The sequence below is a fragment of the Pipra filicauda genome, unplaced genomic scaffold (genome assembly GCF_003945595.2).
Source record: "Pipra filicauda isolate LSUMZ 115617 unplaced genomic scaffold, ASM394559v2 scaffold77_size3566232_pilon, whole genome shotgun sequence".
Lineage (NCBI taxonomy): Eukaryota > Metazoa > Chordata > Aves > Passeriformes > Pipridae > Pipra > Pipra filicauda.
Genome location: NW_024104953.1, coordinates 383,272 through 401,048, shown reverse-complemented (window position 1 = coordinate 401,048; position 17,777 = coordinate 383,272). Strand labels below are relative to the sequence as shown.

General features: G+C 46.8%; 1 long non-coding RNA gene across 13 annotated transcripts in view; it reads left to right on the top strand.

The window, feature by feature from the left end:
* The window catches only part of LOC113997095, a 313,930-nt gene that overhangs the window by 188,864 nt on the left and 107,289 nt on the right, over positions 1–17,777 (top strand). For all 13 annotated transcript variants that reach the window (XR_005566645.1, XR_005566654.1, XR_005566655.1 and 10 more), the window contains one exon: positions 10,948–11,041. This is a non-coding gene — a long non-coding RNA (uncharacterized LOC113997095). The remainder of the gene's footprint in view (positions 1–10,947; positions 11,042–17,777) is intronic.

Here is a 17,777-nt window from a genome sequence, read left to right as displayed (position 1 = left end):
CTGCCCTCTGAAATTCGCAGTAGAACCCCGAGCACTGGGGACATGGCTGAGAAGAGCTGTGGCCAACCCTTCTCTCAACACAAACTGGCAAAGGTTGAGCGATTCCTCACTGTCATTCTCTGGCACAACGTCCCTCAGTGCCTCTGTGCAGAGAGGGACGGGTTGTTCCTCCTCTCCCTGGAATCCAGAGGTGGCAGCAGGAAGGGGTGCCACAGAGGGCGGGATGCAGGCGGGAGGGAGATCCAGAGAACAATCACCTCTGTCAAAACCACTCTTTTTTGGGAAAGGCTGTTTTCTACCAGGAGGGTTTAAAACAATCTTAGGGGTTTTTTTTCCCCACATTAGTGAGACTGATCTCTAATGATAGATCAGTTGACTTTGGGACTGTATCAGCTGGGCACTTCAGCCCTGACAGTGTGATGAGGGGTCGGCCTTCCAGTGCCTAAAGGGGCTACAAAAAGGCTGGAGAGAGACTTTTTACAAGGGTATGGAGTGATAGGACAAGGGGGAATGGCTTTGAACTGACAGAGGGTCGCTTTAGATTAGATATTAGGAAGAAATTCTTTACTGTGAGGGTGGCGAGGCCCTGGCACAGGTTGTGTCAGAAGCTGTGGATGTCCCATCCCTGGAAGTGTTCAAGGCCGGGTTGGATGGAGCTCTGAACAACCTGTTCTTGTGGAAGGTGTCCCTCCCCATGGCAGGGGAGTGGAATGATCTTTAAGGTCCCTTCCAACCCAGATTGTTCTGTGATTCTGTATCATGCTTTCTGTTGTCCTTGGAACACAGGGATTCTCCTGGCTGTGGTCACCAGGAGCTGCCATGGGAAACTTCAGGCCATGTGCATGAAGGAGAGAAGCAATGAGGATCCACCAGCACTGGTGCTTATTTCTCACCTCTCCTCTGTGACTTCACGCTAGAGAGGAGCTGTGAGAAAGCAAGATGAGAGGGAGGTGGTGGTGAAGAAGCTGCATGAAAAATGGGGATGGCTGCTGTCTTCCTCAGCAGCCAGGGCTGTGATTGTCAGGATACATGGCTGCTCTTTCCCCTGCCCGGTGTGAGCAGCCCTTCTCCATCTGTTTTGGCACCTGTGTCCAAAGAGCACAGCAGGAGCCAGCATTCACAAACCCGCACCCAACATCACCCACTGCTCGGAGCATTTCATTTCAAGGAGTGCAACTAGACATTCCTCCCGGTGAACAGGTGTGCTCAGGGAACAAGGAAATGCTGGAAATACAAATTTCACAGGGAGGAGACTGTGCAGAGGCAAGTGTTGTTCCCAGAGGAGAGGTCTGGCTGTGTGACCGCGGCTTTGTGAGCGCCAGGGCTCAGCACAAAGCTGCCAAGCTGTTCTCTCAGCCTTTCCTGAGAGCTGCTGCTGGTTTTCTTTTGAATAGGGCAGAGTATGCCACACAGCACAAGCCATGGGACCTTGGGAGGTAGAAATGCAGCCTTCCTGCCTGGTTCTTCACAGGTAGAGGATATTTTATGTGTTATAGAGAAGGCAGAGCTGTCATGGAGAGTATGGATACTGGAAAAAACCCTTTCAAATTAATTTTGTGCCATTAAAATATAAGTGCCTGCACGTTGTTGAAATGAAAAATCTATTGTGTATGGGCTCTTGTGTGTCACTTGAGTGAGCATCCAGAGCTCTGGCAGTGGGAGCACTGGCTTGGCTTGCTGCTGGCGGGCACATACGGATGCAGCTGTGCTACCTGGTCCAGAACTAAATCCTCTGTCATCACGCTGCACCAAACAAAAGTGTTCTGCAAACCAAGTCACTGTCATCAGGCATGACACAGGAGTCTAAACTGTAGGTCAGATGAAGTCCTTCATTATTTAATGCAGCAAGGAACATGGAGCAAATCCACCTGCATGTCCATAGGAATCGCTTACACACAGAGTTTCGCACATGAGCCGACTGCAGCGGGCACTGACTGATGGCTTTTGGGAGCCAGGTCTGCCCTCCTGGTTTGCTGTTTGCCCAGTTACTTAGGAAAGCAGGACCCTCATTTGCTCCTCAGGTTGGTAACTGTTCCAAGGAGCCAACACACAGAGACTGTGGAGATATTTTTAAATCACAGACAAATCTAAGAAAATGCCGATCTGCTGGCGGGAGATCACGTGCAGAGAAAGCAGTAGGCTTGCAAATGGGATTCCCGTTCTCTCTCTAGCAGGGAGCCACACTAGTGCATGTTGTCGAGGCTCGGCAGTGGGTGTAAATGCACTGTAACATTTGTGCTCCCTCCCTCTCGTCCCAGAATGTGAAGGATGTGGGATGCGATGGCATTTCGCGTGTCCCGGCCCCAATAACCCCGCTGACTCCCGGCCGCACACCCGCAGTGTCAGTAGATGGTGCTGTTTCTATTGCCTGTCCACCAGCGCGGCCGCGGCTCTCCCGGAGCTCCCGGGAAGGCTGAGGCTCCCGCAGGGAACAGCATTTCGGGGCTGCCGGAGTCAGGAAGGCACAGAGACCAAGTGCAGATGGAAATCCCTCCTTCCCGCAAAGCAGCGCCCTTGTTTCAGTACGTTTCTGTATCTGGCGGCCTGTGGGGATGAGGTGCCTCCTGTGGGAGAGCACCTGCACTCCTGGGGACTGTCATCCTCTCTCTTCTCCTGGAGTTACTGCTCTTGCCTCCAGTCCGGTCAAATGAGAGTATTATGGTTTCCATCTGGAGCAAACCAGGACCTCAGGAGCTCAGGCAGAGGAATGAAGGTTCCTTGCAGGCAAGCAAGAGGTGCTAGCCCTGCTCCAAGTCCATCCAGCCACACCGGGCTGGCCTGCTGTGATTTCACCCGGTGGGAAACCACCAGGTATCAGGAACCTTCCAGGTCCCCAAGAGGGTCCTTGCTCACATCTGCCTGTGGTAGGAACTCCTTACTCTTAGGGCTCTTTCCTCACCCTGCTGGCCCGAGATGTGAACTGAGCCAGACTTGTGGGCCCACGCACAGCGTCCTGCAGGTGCCAGAAGTGATCACATGGGGCTTATGTTTGGACAGTGTCAAAGTGCCAGGTATCATCAGGGAGGCTATAAAATAAGATGCTTGGTCTACCCTTGCGTGTAAATGAGTTCAAATTCATCCCTCTGAGCTCCTTTATGCTATTCTAAAACTATATAATTTGCTGTCAGCAGGTCCTTGATTTGTTTAGGCTCCACACCAGCATTACGTTGGAAAATTATTTCGGGCTATTCGGTCATCGTCGCTTATCCAGCATGGATCCCAGCTCCTCACCTACGGGACCTGCAGTTGTGCAGGCTGTGCAGCTGGCTGCTTCTGAGCACACGGCCAAATTCACCTAGAGGAAAGGTGTGAGGGTGTGCAGGGGGATTAAATAGAGTCCTGGTCTTGGATTGCTTCCATGCTGTGTGGATTTATGCTGCATGTCCAGCAGAGTGACTCCCAGATGGGTCTGTGGACTGCTCTGTAACGTGGTCCCTCAGCACTCAGATTTACTGCCCTGCACTAGAATAGCCAGCCTCCTAACTGGAGAGAGCATCCTGGGGTTAAAGCCCAAAACAATTACTGGACTGTTATAAAACTCCTTTAAATAGTCCCAGCCAGCCTTGCCTTCATTAGGTGATGGCCAACTAGAGTGTCCCTGCCTTTGCTTTCAGACCCCGCAGTTGATGACCTCAGACCAGGTGAGACAGCAGTGAGATATGGGGGTTTGAACATAATCACCCTGCACTCAGCAGCCATTAGGTCAGCAGGGCTTTACTAACACACTGTGTGTTTACACAGCCTCCAACAGTTCAAAAAGCCAAAGGAGGATCAGAAGTCTATCTTCAAGCCAAAGGGGAAAAAGATTGACACAGGGTTGTAATCATCAGTGTCTGAAAAAAGCCTTCTCGTCTGTTTTTGAGCGTGTTCAAACAAGACGTGACTCTTTGTACAACAGGGGCGCAGAGAAGGTGGGCAAATGCCATTCTTGTGGTTTAATTAAGGACCTCAATGGGGATCTAACAAATGCACTGTGAGTTGTGCCTAGTGGGTCTCCCATGTGTGTCAGGAGACAGGGAAGGAGGGGGGATACCGGGGAGGGTGGAAAGGGTGTGGGATGTGAAGGACGGTGTGTGGCAGCTGTTCACAGCAAATACTATTCTAGCTCATGGCTATGTGTTCCAGCCCTGTTGGAAAATTACATCTAAATAACAGATCACGAAAGAGCAACCCTGACAAGGCCTGTAATTTAGTCCCAAGAGGAAATTCTTCATTCATCAACTGTACAAGAGACTAAATTAGTTCTCTGCTGGACGAGGCTTTGCTGGCAGTTTGCTCTGTGGGTCAGCCCTACCTTAGAGCAGGTCCCTCTGGGGAGTCACTCCTGCCAGGGACAGACCCATTCCCAGCCCAGAGAGTGACGCCACTCTCCAGGCCCAAGGGCTTCGTTCTCCTGTGTGTTTTGGGGCTGTGGGGAGTGACTGGTGCTGTCTGAGGCTGTTGGACAGGAGGGTTGCAGTGAGGGTGAGAGCACTTTGCCCCAAGGTGAGGCATCACCCCAAGGCAGCTCTCCCTTGCCATCAGTGCTCCCTGCGGTGGGCTCTGTGGCTTGGACTGGCAGGAGAAGGAGGGATGCTGTCCTGGCTCTTGCACAGCTCACTCCCTGGTGTCAGCATCTCCCTGTTCTCTTATGCTGTCTGCACAAGGAGAAGGCACCCAAAGGGCCTCCTGGCTGGAACAGCTGGTGCAACACAGACCTCCATGGTCTGTGGGGCTCCATTCCCATAGGTACAGATGTATTTGTTTTGATCATGATGACAGCGAGTTTTTTTAAATGTTGACTCGATTGATTTCCTGTTAATACCTCCCTTGCACACAAAAGCAAGGTGTGCTTAGTTTCTTCCTGCACAGCAATTGCTATTTTTCAGGCGCAGTTTGCAGCTTTCCCATTTCCAGAGGCCTGGTGTGTGGGTGTGGGAGACTAAATCAAAACCACCCCGATCTGTAAGAGGTGTCCTGGGCAGTTAACTTACCTCAGGTGTGCTTTTCTTCTCTTTGTGCTTTGAATTGGGTTCTGCCACTTTCACTCGTGCTAAGAAGTTATCATTCTCAAGGATACATCCTAATTGTATTTGGAACTAATGAAAACACCAGAGGAAGCCAGGAATTCTTCAGAATCGGGCCCAAAAGTTTATTTTTGATAATACTTTCTTCATCATCATCTATAATGTCCAGTGCTTCCATCAGCATCTTCTTTAGCCTATTGATCAATTCCCTTTTTTTCAGAATAATACAAAAAAAACCCTTGCAGATAACTCTGTATTATTTCTGCCAGCCTGGTTTGTTTATGTCTGAAAATATAGAGACTTGTGTCTGCTTAGAAACAAGCTGATGATCTGCATGTCCTTATTCTTATAGAGTCCTGCTTTGATGGTCTTGAGGTATTTGGTCACAGTGATTTTCTATAGCATTTCTGTAACCCATTTCTTCTGGGTTAGTTGTACATGGAGGCATTGCTTTTTTTTTTAAATTTCCTTGATTCCTTTGTCTCAGTTTCACTGAGAGGGTCTTTTGCCTTGGGTTAAGGGATGCAAAATGCCCGTGAGGTGCTCCCCATCCCCTTCCACTCTTTGGAGGAACGCTCCTGTGTCATCTCCACTTACTCACCCTACTTTCAGGTGAAACACACCTACACTTTTCACTCTGCACCGAAACTTCTCTGCTGCTTGTCATTTTGTTGCTCCTCCACACCCTCCTCTGAATCTATTCCTGCTGTTCTGCAGCGATAAGAGTATGTTAGCAAATACAATGAACAGTGTCCCCTTTGGTCCGAGAGGCAAATCAGTATTTAAGGATGTCCTACAGCCTTGTAGGATGTTTTCCTTTAGGAGGAGAAATGGGTGACACAAGCCAGGTACGCACCTTGACACAACCTGTTTGTTCGCAAGGAATGCTCGGGACTGCCCCAGCCCCAAAGCCAAGAGGAGCAAACAGAGGCAAGTCCTGTTGCTGGCAACATTTGGGTCTGTCCTGCCAATCATGTCTGAGCCTTGGGGCTCTGCAGACCATCACCCCCTGGGTCTGCTCCTTCCCCCTCCCAGACCTTGCCAGGCAGTGCCTGCACCCGTCCAGTAGCAGTCGGGGTAACCGCCTCTGCCCAAGGATTTGTCTCGGGATCAGACCTTGTCAGGGAGGGTGGCTCCTTTTGTTTCCAGCTACCTCCCGACATAAATGACTTTCTCCTTTCACACACAAAAAGAGAGACATCTGACACCCGCTGGCTTTGTGCAGAGCTGTTATTTGCTACAGACCAATGACCCGGTTGAAGGCAGCCATTAACTCACTTTAAAGAAACCCCATTACTAGAATATGTTCAGTCTGGTTTTCTGTCACATCCTTCTCCTTCTTAATACTTTATTTACTTCTTTGGCTCGCTGTACCAGGTATGGAGGTTTTTCTTTCAGCTGTTTAAGCTCAGCTCTCCCTGGCCAAAGGCAATGGCAGGGAATATGTGTGTGCCAAATGCAGGTATGAGTAATTTTCCATTGTACTTTGTAGGAGGCATTACCTACGCTTGTCATCAGGGAATTTTGTCTTCCCATTCACCTGCTTGTCCCAGGCTGTTCTGAGTTTCCCTGCAGTCCTCACTGGTGGTGATGATACTAAATCACTGGTTCCCACTGGCAAATTTGCTACCTGGATGCTGACCCATTTTCTGGTGAAAATACACCAGCTTTGCCTGGGAGTCCGTTTCTGGGCAAAAGCCATTTATAGGACTGTCCTCTAGTGCTGAGGCTAAGCCTAGGGCTCTTCAGATGTGTAATGAGTTGTGTAATGGGATCTCCTCTCTGTTCAGATAGTAGAGGAAAGCTGTTTCGGTAGTGTGGTCTGAGGGAACAGAAGTAAAGTGTCTGGGGGCAGGAAGTGTCCAGCTCAGCTCTGCAGGACTCAAAAAAGCCCTGCTGCAGTTTCTCAGCCCATTCCCACCTCTCCCCTGTCTCACGGGGATGTCCTGAGGGTTAACCACCAGAGACACATCATCTTCCTTTTGTACTGAAAGAAAGACTCTTCAGTGTGTCTGCGTGACAGAGCCCTAAACAGAACAAGAGTGACCTATATGGAGCTCTGTGGCAGCACTGAGGGTAAGTTACAGTGTCTGCTTAACCCTGACAGCTGTTTTAGTGCTTGCTAAATGCAAGGCATTATTAGTGCTACCAGCGGAGATGGCAGCAAACCCTCCTGTGCCCTCAAAGTTGCATTGCTTTCGTATTGTCTCATACCTGGCAAATCCAGCTGTGGTACCTTATGCTGCTTCCCTTTATTTTTTTTCCAAACGTGTTGGTTGGACTGTGAAAAATGCAGCGGTTTCAGCTGAAGGTCAGGCAGCCCACAAAGCGCGGGGAGAGCGCTTCTCAAATTCAGTCCCTCACCACATTTATTGCCCTGAACTCACTTTCGCTTTTGCATTGGCCATTCAGGAGTAAATGAATATCCTGTTTCATAAAAGAGCGATCGGGAGCACAGTTTTCACCTCCCTCTCACAGAGTAACAGGGTGCGACAGCATTTTCACAGGGGACTGGAGTGAAATGGTAAAGGCTTGTTTTCTCAGTCGAGAGGGAGGAGCTGAGTCCTGGGATGCTGAGGCTCGTGCTGAAGGTCACATACCTTCTTGTCATGGGGCTGAGACCAGATCTCCTAAGTACTGACCTCTGCTCTCTCCATAAGAGCACTCTTCCTTTCCAGACAGGAGCTGGTGAAAGCTGATCTCACACGTCCAGGTGAAATTGTCACCTAAGCAGCTCCTTGGAAATATGAGTTATTCCTCTTGCTGGGAACAACTGAGGGTAAGACCTGGATTTCATGCTGTTCTTTTGACATTAAAGTAAAAACAAAAACCTTGGGAAACTGTTGAAGCTGCTGACTCATAACCATACCCGTTACATGACTAGCAGCTTTCATCTCAAATTGCTTTACAGTGGGGACCAGAGGTTGTCCTCAGACCCAGGCCTGAAAAGTCAGCAGAGCTTGCTAATGGGAAGAGAAACACCATTAACAGGAGCAGCCCCAGCACTTCCAGAGTGTCTCACCAGTGTGTGCATTGCCAGGGGCTGTAGGAGCAGCAGCAGCAGCTCTTTCTGCCCTCCAGAGCCAGGAGCTGAGCTCTGCGGGGTTACCTCAGTGACTATCTCTGTGCTGGCACGTTATTTTGCGGTATGGCTTCACCTCAGGTTTTCCTCATTTGTGCAAAGAGTGACAGCCTCCTGGAGTGTAATTTACTTTATAAAGGCTGAAAAGTGCCCAGCTGGTGTCAGCTCTGGGCCCTGGCCAAGAGGGAGTTCATGAACCGGCGAGCTCGTAGCTGGCCCCAAAGCCTGTAAAAATGCCGTGCAAAAACTCGGCCCGTGAGCTCCTTCCTCGCAGTGCAAACGCATCTCACCATCAGGCAAGTGAAGTTTCTTTTCCCTGCCTCCTCTTCTTTTCATTCTAGCACACAGCTACACTTTTAACTGATTGCTTAAAAAGGCTTGCACGTCACCCCGAGGTGACATTTCTGGCTCAGACCATCAGCTGGGACTCGTGCACAGCACTTCAGGCGCTGCCATAGGTCTGTATATATTTGGATATCTGTGTCTGGAGGACTGGACTGTCTCATGAGGAGTTCTCCAAAGGGAGGCAGAAGGAGGGGTGCTGCTGAGGAGCTCATAGCCCATGCACACCAGGTGGACCCCAGCACAGTCGTGTTGCTTAAAATGTCGTGGAATAGGCAGTGGTGAAAGTTTGTGATAGTGAAAACTTGGAGAAAGAATATTCTGTCCTTGGACCTGATGATGTGTTCTTTTAAAAATCTCAACCTGTGCAATAGCTGCAAAGGATAAAAGGGTATCTGTGGCCTCCCAGCTTAGACTGGAAGTTTCTCTGGGCAGCACTTAACAGCATTTAAACCTGTGAGAGCTCACTTCAGCTTTTGGTGGTAAAACAGCACATATGTGATTTCCTGAAGGGGATCTGAACAGCTTATGGGGAATCATGTGTGGAGGGACTAGAGGAAGTGCAATGTTCTGCAGAACAGGGATCACCATGCTCTTCTCCCACCCCCTTTTGCCACAGCACTGCAAATCTAGGTAGTAAAAATAATAGTGATGACCGAGGTCATGTTTAGTGTAGAAATGCTTTACAGCGTGTGCTGTGATGGTAAAACCCTCCTGGCCTGAGCACAGCTATGCCAGGAAAGCTGTGCTTTGTATCCACTCACCAGGAAATCTCCTTGCCACCCACACTGGAGCCCAAGAGGCTGCAGAGTGGCCGATGTGCCATGGCCACAGCTCCCTCCCTGCCCAGAGCAGGTGCTGGTGGAGTTCAGGAGCACAGACCCCTGGGTTGCTCACATCCTGGTCAGTTGAATGATCACTGTGGCAAACAAATCCCCTGGGTAGCTTGCAAAAAAATCTCAAGTAACTCATTCATTTTTTCAAGAGTCGTTACGACACAAATGCTGCCTTTAACCGTGGGGAATAAAGGAGGTAACCATATCTGCTTGCACATGAAAGACATGGACACTGTGGACTTATAATTGCATGCACTCATGTTTAGCACCATTATCTCCTCTCATTTTATCTTTTTTTTCCATGAGAGCTTGCCCCACTGAACCTTTCCACTGCCAAATTTACGTTAGAGCACTTTAGCAAGACAGGAGTTACGTGTCTGTATCTGCAGCCTGGATTGCAGTGACAGCTCTGGATGGATTGTGCTCTCCTACCTGCTTTTGTGATCCTGTATGGAAAAGGGTTATATATATATATATCTCATGCATGGCATGAATCAGCCATGGCTCTTTCTCAGCCAGGTCTTTGTTTTCTTCACACCTGAAGACCAGGGCCAGGCTGTTTGATATGGAGCATCCTGGGGTATTTAGACACTTGTCTCACCTGGATTTCAGGGAAGGAGGAGCCTCTCTGGTTTGGAAGGACTTGCACCATGCCTGCTTGAGAAGGTTTAGGTTCCCCATGAGCATGTGGAGAAGGTGCTATTTGTCAGAGAGCAGGGCTAAGTCAGCTTTATTGCTGATTATCTCAGATTCACTTTTCAGAGGATGGATTACAGCACGAGATAGGGTGGTATTATTACTGCTGGTTGTTAAAACAAGAAGGGAGGAGAGAGAACTGTTGGTCTTTTGGGGAACAAGATAAGTTTGTTCTAGTGATGGCAGTGATCCAAGCAGACTTTCCTAGGCACACTCTTCTCGTACACTTTTCCGTGACCATAAAGCAGAAAGAGCTTTTTACATACAAAAAGGCAAAGGGCAAGGCAAAAGTTTTGCCAGCTGTCGTTTTTCACTTGATTCCCTCATTTTCAACATCATTGTGTAAAGCCTGGCTAGATAAGCCTATAATAAACATGCCAGTGTTTGCATATGTGAAGGCATATATGCACAGGTCATATACTGATCCCAGAGGCTTTGCTAAAATATGGAAGGTTTACCACCAGATTGCTTGCTTTTGGAAGAATGAACTGGTTTACAAACTTGAATCTGCTCCCAATCCCAAAGACTCCATTCCTTGTGTAAAGGGCTAACAGGGAATGGAGTTTGGGTACCAGTGCTGTATGACCTCATAGTTTGGGAATTGGCACAGAGAACAAATGAAACTTTCTCCCTAATCAGGTTAAAAATTGATGTTGAGATAACAGAAGTTTCCAGGTTCTGGCTACTATTTTAAGCCTCTCAAAACCCAAATTCAGTTCTCACATCTGTCCTTGCAGCCCCGTACATCTTGCAGGGTAAATGAAATGAATTTGAGAACAAATTTGGCCTCACTTCAAATGAATTCTTTTAACCTAACTTAGTGGTGAAGCCCAAGATAAGAAGGATAAAAACTTGGATATTTTTTGAATTTGAGTCCTTTTCAATTACTGTTCTTTTGCTCATTATCATTGATGAGATTATTAGTGCAATTTGGGGGGGGGGGAACCTGACTGTGAAGTTTGAGATTGTGTTCCTTGCTTTGCAGTGCCTGCAGAGAACTGGGTTGTGTGGCACAGCCAGGGATGCAGTTGGCCAAGAGCCACCTCTGACAGCAGCCAAGAGAAACCATTTTTGGGGAGGTAAGTGTGCAATAGGCAGATAAAAGCCAACCCATCCCCAAAGCAGTAAAATGTAGATTTTATGCCCTGAAGATTCGAAGGTTTTATGCATTCAGAAGCTTTTGTTTACTCACCTTTTGTAGCTATTATATTTCTGTAATGTTACCCTTTGTATCTGTTGTGTTTATTATTTTCCTGTAGGTAGAAGGGTTTTTTAATTCTTTTCACTGCATTCAGGATGACAATGTAATCTTGGGGTGAAGAGTGGCACCATCCAGATTTCTGTTCTGTGGAAAGGTATTCCTTTCAGGTTGAAAGCTCATCGTTCATGCTATACAAAAAAAAAAGGGGGGGGGGATAAATGGTTGTTTCAGCCTGTTTTCCTGGCACCGCTCCTCATTTTGTGTGCTTATATTATCTCCTCTTACTCATCTTGTCATTCACATTGTCTCTACCTAGAAAGTTACGGACATGTGACATTGCTGGTGTATGAAAAGCTGTGCAGTCCTCTCAGAGTAGATGCAGGACGAGTTCCAGGATCTCTTTTTTTTTTCCTTCACCTGAAACGGGTTATGCCAATGTAAAGCAATTAAATATTTTTAGGAGTTAAGCTTTAAAGTGTGAGTCAGTTTAGGAGAAACTGTACCAAATCTCTTTGAATTTTCTTGATGTTATCTTTATAAGTCAGAGGATTAGGAAGCCTCCTGCTAACCAACAGAAGCAGGAATATCTATTCCTGCAGGACAGTGCTGTCATTTAGGCTGCAAAAGAGAGATAGATAGACCTGAATCTCAGACTAAGCTTGTGAAAATATAAACTATATAAATGAACTTGAGTTAATTTGTTGGATTTAGAAACTTATTGTTTCTAGCAGAACTGCGAGCCCGAGCGCAAACTAAAGTTAGATTTAATAGTAGCCATAAACAACATATGTGCACTTATGGGTTGCACTTATATGTGTGCCTCAAAACTGAGGTTCTGAAAGTTTTTTGGAGACTTCCCACCTAGAGAAAGCAGCAGAACAAATCTAAAAGGTGCATGAAAGCAGCAATCGTTAATAAGCACCGTGAACACGCCGATTCACGAGCTCTGCAGTGTCCACAGCTCCGAGGATTATGAACCTTATCTTTGCGTGAGATAATGGTTGGGACCAAAAAGGGGAGGTGGAGGGGAATTTGACCACCCACAGAACAAATACCATTATCAAAGTGCAGCTTATGCCCCAAAGCGAACTTACTGGCTGGAGTGACATTTCTGCTTGGCATTTTGTCTGCTTTGCAAGGTGAGGATGGGGAGGAGGAGGGGAAGGAGAGAGGGAGGGAGAGGGAGAAAAATAGCCCAGCTGACATTTCAAGCAAGTAAATAACTCAGCGGGGAGCCAGCCTGCGTGGTGTTTCCACTCCTAACATGTAATTCCCATTCCATGAGCGCAGGGCGCCATCCCTGTCCCCATCCCCATCCCCAGGGTGGGCTGGGAAGGCAGAGCCGGAAATCGGGGATCAGCCCTGTCAGCTCCTATCTCATCAATAGCAAGGAAGTGCAAGAACAGGGATTTCATTCCCGCTGGAGGTGCCGTTGGTTCCTGTGGCCTCAGCACGTGAAATCAGCTCAGTGGAGGGAAAAAGGCAACAGGTCCTTGTGCTGCAAAAGGCTGGGATTCCATCACCCATGACTGCTGCTTCTTGCAAAAGCAGAGAAGTGCTGGCTGCTCCAGGGGGAAAAGAAATGAACACTTCAGTCTCTCTTGGAGGTCCTGTAGGATTATGAGAGCAGTTGGTTTCCCTGTGCATGTTCAAAAGGAGCGTCTGCTTGTTTGTACCAGCTTAGGAATCTGCCTCTATCTTCCAAGCATCTCTTGAGAGGATACCGGCTCTCATGAGGCAAAACATTTGAGTGGTGATCAGTTCCCCATAACAGCGCAAAAGATGGAGATAAAACAAGGCATGGACCCTCAGGGCACTGCACAGAGCATCTTGCTTCTGCCTCAGAGGTGGATATCTGGGCACAGCTCAGTCAGCTCCCAAGTTCACTGGACATGGGGTTTTTTCCTGCCTTGACTCCCATGCAGCTGCGAAAAACCAGTAGCAAACATATGCCAGTAGAAAACACAGTATCATTCTCCTGTGCTGACAGATAAGAAGGAAAATGAGGCTTAAGCTCTCAAAACACCATCAAACCAAATGTGAGATCGGGGTTATGCACTAGATTACTTGGAGGTGTGTTTTGTCTTAAATATTTGGGTATTAATTGCTGTCTGAGCAGCAATTAGGCTCAGCACAGGTGAATGTGAGGATATTCTGCAGGAACTGTGCCCTGTGGCAGTACAGCAGTGGTGCCACTCACACCAGTTCTGCTAAGACAGTGCCCTGTCTGCTGCAGCTTCACGGGAGGAGTGGTGGTGATGCCACACTGAAGAAAGGAAAACATTAATATATCAGTCCAAAAAGGAAAATAGCTGTTTTGTGTGCTCAGTGCCACACCTGGCTTCTGCCTCCCATTCCTCTGTGCCACCTGTGAACACGGAGGTGTTTCCCACTCCCTTATTACACATTTCGATAACATGTGAATATGAAGTCAAACCGAAATTCCTAGTGCCTCTCATTGCCTCTGCACTGCAAAGCTCTGCCATCACTCAGTTGCTTGCACTGTTCTGTTCATGTTAAAGGGCTGCTCCAGTATTTTCATGGGATGGAATTCCATTCTTTACTTTCACGGGTTTGTCTGTACTATGGCGATGACACTCAGCTCATGGATTTGGGCCTCGATGACTAATATTACTTCAAACCAAAACATAGTCCATATCCCAGAGGTCTTCCAGTATACCATGGCATTCCTGGTGCTCTGTGAAATGTCATGGGAATGTCACTCAGCAGTGGGGCTCACTGAAGTTCTCTTTGGGGAAGTTACTGCAAACGGAGTCCCCTCTGTGGATTCATTCAGTCATCATGATTCATTCTTTACTTGAGTAAATGTTGTGATATTCAAAGGTCAGGAATCATCTTTCCCATCTTGTTTAAAGTCCTGTTCTGTGACAGTTTTAGAGCTGCTCTAACTAACCTTTAATGGAAAATAAGTTTAAATGTTGGTAGTTTTCAGTGTTTGTTTTCTCTTCCTATGAAGCAAAAATGTGCTTATAAAATACTTTCAAGCTTTGCTAAACATTTCATACCATTCTAGTTGTTTTCCATTCATTCTTTCACACATTATGTTTGTTGTCCAGAGTAATGTTGGAATTGTTTTCCACTGGGAATATATTGACCCGCATGACTTTGAGAGAAGTAAAGATCACTCTTCATCTCAGTGAAAAAACCTTACTTTTCTCAAATAAAACAACAAACACCACTAGTGTGTGGAAATACCAGAGAAAGGAGCATACCAACCAAGGTAGAAAATGTTTTTGATGAGGAAATAAGAATAATCATTAAAAATCTGCTGAAGAAGGTAGCACCAAAAAGACTGTATCCTCCTGCTAATTTTTTTAAAAACATTATTGAATGAGTTCTCACTTGGGAGAAATAAACTTCATTTGTTACATATGGTAGATATTTTACAGCCTCCGCCATCCCAGTAGCTGCAAGTGTATTATAGCTTAAGAAAAAACATACTTTCACTGGTCAGCTTTCAAATTAATCTTGACTGAGAGGAAATTGGGCTTGTTGCATTTCTGCAATTCTTCCCCCTCGAAAGGCAGCAAGGAGGATATAAGGAAACTTTCTTTGTCTCTCTAATCAAACATCTTGTGACCAAACAAGAGAGGGGCAGGAGTGGAAATACCCAGCCCAGTTGGGTAATGGCTGATAATCACAAAGCCGATCACATCTGCAGGAATTTGAATGGCTGGGGCTCTCTGACACAGAGATCCCTAGCGGTTTCCCAGGTGGTTTCCCAGGAAAGGTGGATGAGTTTGGGTGTGTTTGCAGCCTGTGGTGTTGCAAAGGGCCACTTGGCTCTCCAGAGTGGTGGGACAGTGGAAAGGGTTGGAGATTCATGCCTTGCAGCCAGCGGTGACCAGGGACCAGATAAAGAGGGAAACAGTAGTGTCTGCTACATGGAGAGGCAAATAAGTGAGAATGTCTTAAGGAACTCCTTAGGAGAGTCCCTCACTGAAGAAATGACTGAGGATGTTTGACCAAGCAAAATAATTCATAGTCTTCTCCAAACAATTTAGATCTTCAGGCTGGGGACGTTATGTTCACCTAAGGTGGGAGTAACTCTGGAGGAGTTATGTACAGACATTCTGTAAATAAACACCGAAAATTACTCTAGATCTGTATCTTCCTTTTCATATGCTTCTTCTCCTTTTCCATAACTCTGTAACAGTCCCATTAGGAGGGATCCCAGCTGTCCAAAACAATTCTGCAGTGCCCTTAAACATCTTTGGGAATCCCAAAGTAGAACTGCTAAACCGCACAGAGCTGAAAGCCCTAAATATTCTTATTTTGGACATTTAATTAAGAAATTAGGACAGGGTGCTCTTGGTGAGTTCTTCAGGCCCTGCCGATGCCATTCCCAGCATGGGAGTGACACAAATGTCCCCATGCTGCTGTTTTCAGCAGTCAGCTGACCTGAGAAAGACAGATGTGATGATTTTTAGGAGCAGTTTTCTACAGGGGCTTTTTGTCCCGGGTGTTTTGCTCAGTCCCCAGAGATCAGACATTTACAGTTCCCCTTTCCTCTCCTCCCTCCTTCTCATCCTCATGCAGAGGCTCACCAGGGCAGGTCAGTGACTTGTCAGCTGTGTCGTGTCGGATGAGAAGGTGAATCTTAGGAAGGCCAACAACAACCCCTTCCCCATCACTTCGGAGCATTTCTGACGAGCCTGTGGCACTGGATGAGATCGCACTGATCCGAGTGAGGGAAGGAAAGCCATTGTCCTTTCTGGAGTAGTGTTATAGCGGCCATAGGGAAACAGGTCTAATCTGCATAAATTGGTGTGGTTGTTAGTAAATCCCTCTCACTGTGCTAGCCTGTTAAATATCCAGCACTGAAATAACAGTGCTTGGTGTTAGTCAGGATGAGAAAATACCAAAAGTAGGAGAAAATACCAATAGTAAGGGGGTTTTTTTGTTGTTTTCCAGCATAAATGGTTTTCATCGCACAATTGACTCAGAGTCACTTCATGGATTCCTTTATCTGCAGAATTCCTTTAAAGTTTAACAGTGCAGAACTAATTTTGATGACTCAGTAGCACGAAAATTGTTATTTTAAGTGCCGAAAAGGTATTTTCCCTGTGGATTTTCTAGCGCTGAGGCAACGTTCTGAATGTTTTGACTGCTACTTTGTCTGACAATGTAAACAGACAGGAATAATTTAATGATTAACTCGTTATCCTTGATGCATTCCTTGATGTCTCATCTTGTTATTAACAGTTTGCCCATGTTTTGAAATGTATATAATAAGAAGCAGAGCTAATTTTGCTCTGGAATGTTCTTTAACACCATTCCACAACTTTTTCCACCCACTGGCTGAGCTTGGTCAGCGAAGACTCTCTGTATTAACATCCCAGCAGCTCGCTCTGGCACTTTCAGCTGTGTAAAATTAAACCCACTAATAAGAAACTGCTCATCAAAGAACTTGAATATGTGCATAAGCCCATCCTTATTCAGCCTCCTTCTATTTGAGCCTAAGCTTAACTTTACTCCGTACTTGCAAATCTTGCTTAAAGCAGCCAGACTCTGTTTGCTGGTTGGGTCTTTGAAATACTTCCTGGCACCACATCCTGCTTCTGTCACCTTTAATAATTACCTGTCTATCATTGCCACTTCCTCACACATTCCTCCTCGAAAAGCCTTTTGCAGAAGGCTGATATGAGATCTTGGAAAAATCCCATTTGTCTTTGAGCACGAGCACCGCCTTGTTTTCCGTACAAACAGGAATGTCGAAAAATAACAGAACGCTTTCGCCGTCGGGGAGAATTCTGAATGCATTTTCACCCAAACTTTCAGTGTGATAATATCATGTGCTGTTATTTTTCTGTTCACGTGTCACATTTATGAGATGATGTGTGTGCTGCCCGTGAAGCACCGGGCCCACTTTAAATAACATTAATTCATCACGTTACCATCCAAACAGCGGCACTGACAGAGCCTGTGCTGCGAGTGACCCCAAAGAGCAGGAAAATCCTAAGAATCTCTTTTCCCAGTCCTTGGAAAAACATTTTAAAAATGCATCCTCTGCTGGTATAGTATGAACCTGAAAGCAATCAGCGTGTGAAAAATGGAAACTCTGGCATTAAAACGAGCGGTAAAATAATCATCAAAGCCCTTACACACCTCTCCATTCCCAGATGGTGGTGGCATCAGCAGTTCCTGCAGGTGCTGCCTGATCCCCCAGTGCGGAATTGCCCTGGTCCTGATGTCTCCTCACTCACTCCCTGTGAATTCAGACTGGTGAAACAAATAACAGCACCACAGTTATTGGCACATTTCCCCCAGAAGCCACTGATAAAAACCCGCTTCCCCTGATGTTTCCATTCTATACCAACCAACCTCGCAGCTCTTACAGTAAGTCAGGCAAGTGAAATGAAAAAAAAATGACCCAGCTTGATTCAGTTCCTATCTGGCAACTGCCAGGCAATGGCCAAATGAAAATATTAAAAGGGTAGAAAGATAAACACCACTGAGTAGTTGAGAATGTGCAGCATCTTCTCTCCAACCACCTTGTGATATCAGTATCCACTGCCAGTGCAACAACTGCTCTTACTCTGTGGTAGTTTTACTTAGCCCTGCTCTTATGCTGTTAGGATTTCCCCTTTACT